Source organism: Carcharhinus amblyrhynchos, unplaced genomic scaffold (assembly GCF_965287045.1).
Source record: "Carcharhinus amblyrhynchos unplaced genomic scaffold, sCarAmb.v2.hapA scaffold_43, whole genome shotgun sequence".
NCBI lineage: Eukaryota > Metazoa > Chordata > Chondrichthyes > Carcharhiniformes > Carcharhinidae > Carcharhinus > Carcharhinus amblyrhynchos.
This window is the reverse complement of record NW_027649784.1, coordinates 1,487,543-1,488,601: the sequence shown is the minus strand read 5'-3', so window position 1 is coordinate 1,488,601 and position 1,059 is coordinate 1,487,543.

Genomic DNA, 1,059 nt, shown 5'->3' with positions numbered 1-1,059 from the left:
GGGAGGGAGGGAGGGAGGGTGGGGCGGAGGGAGGGAGGGAGGGAGGGTGGGGCGGAGGGAGGGAGGGAGGGAGGGTGGGGCGGAGGGAGGGAGGGTGGGGCGGAGGGAGGGAGGGAGGGAGGGTGGGGCGGAGAGAGGGAGGGAGGGAGGGAGGGAGAGAGGGTGGGGCGGAGAGAGGGAGGGAGGGAGCGGCGGAGAGAGGGAGGGAGGGGCAGAGAGAGGGAGGGAGGGACGAGGGAGGGAGGGGCGGAGAGAGGGAGGGAGGGGGGCAGAGACGGGTACTCGGGTACGAACAGTAATTGAGTTTCTGTAGGCTGGTAGTGTGTAAACTAGCTTGCTGACCCCCATCCCACGAGCCAAGTCCAAAGATTTAACCTGACGGTCCCAGTGCAGTGCTGAGGGAGCGCCGCACTGTCGGAGGGTCGGCGCTGAGGGAGCGCCGCACTGTCGGAGGGTCGGCGCTGAGGGAGCGCCGCACTGTCGGAGGGTCGGCGCTGAGGGAGCGCCGCACTGTCGGAGGGTCGGCGCTGAGGGAGCGCCGCACTGTCGGAGGGTCGGCGCTGAGGGAGCGCTCTCTGGACGTGGCAAAACCACTGTCAATATTTGGAAGAAGGGTCTGGAACTCTCGCTGTCATTGCTACCCCGGCTGCCTGTGGGATCTTGCTGTGTGCAGAGAGACGGCCGTGACTCCTACAGGAGCCACACGCCTGGGTGCCAGTCCGCGGGGATTATTAGCACGCTTGCCTGGAGCGCTGACACAGGCAGTGATGTTTTGCTCTGCAGCGTGTGAGATTCACCACAGCCTGCGTCTCAGGCCGAGTTTGGTTTCAGATTGGGCTGCCAGCCAGAAGCAGCGCCAAGTGTGTGTGTGTGTGTGTGTGTGTGTTAGTGAAGGTGTGCCTGTCCTCGCTGGCACTCACTTAACTCCTGACAGTTGCCAACATCGAGCTCACCTGCCAACCCCTGACCTCTGCCCCGCCTGACCCCTGAACCACCCATCACTGGCCAGCTACTCTCCCCTCAGCCCCCTGCTCGCGACCCCACTCAACCAGTGCTCAC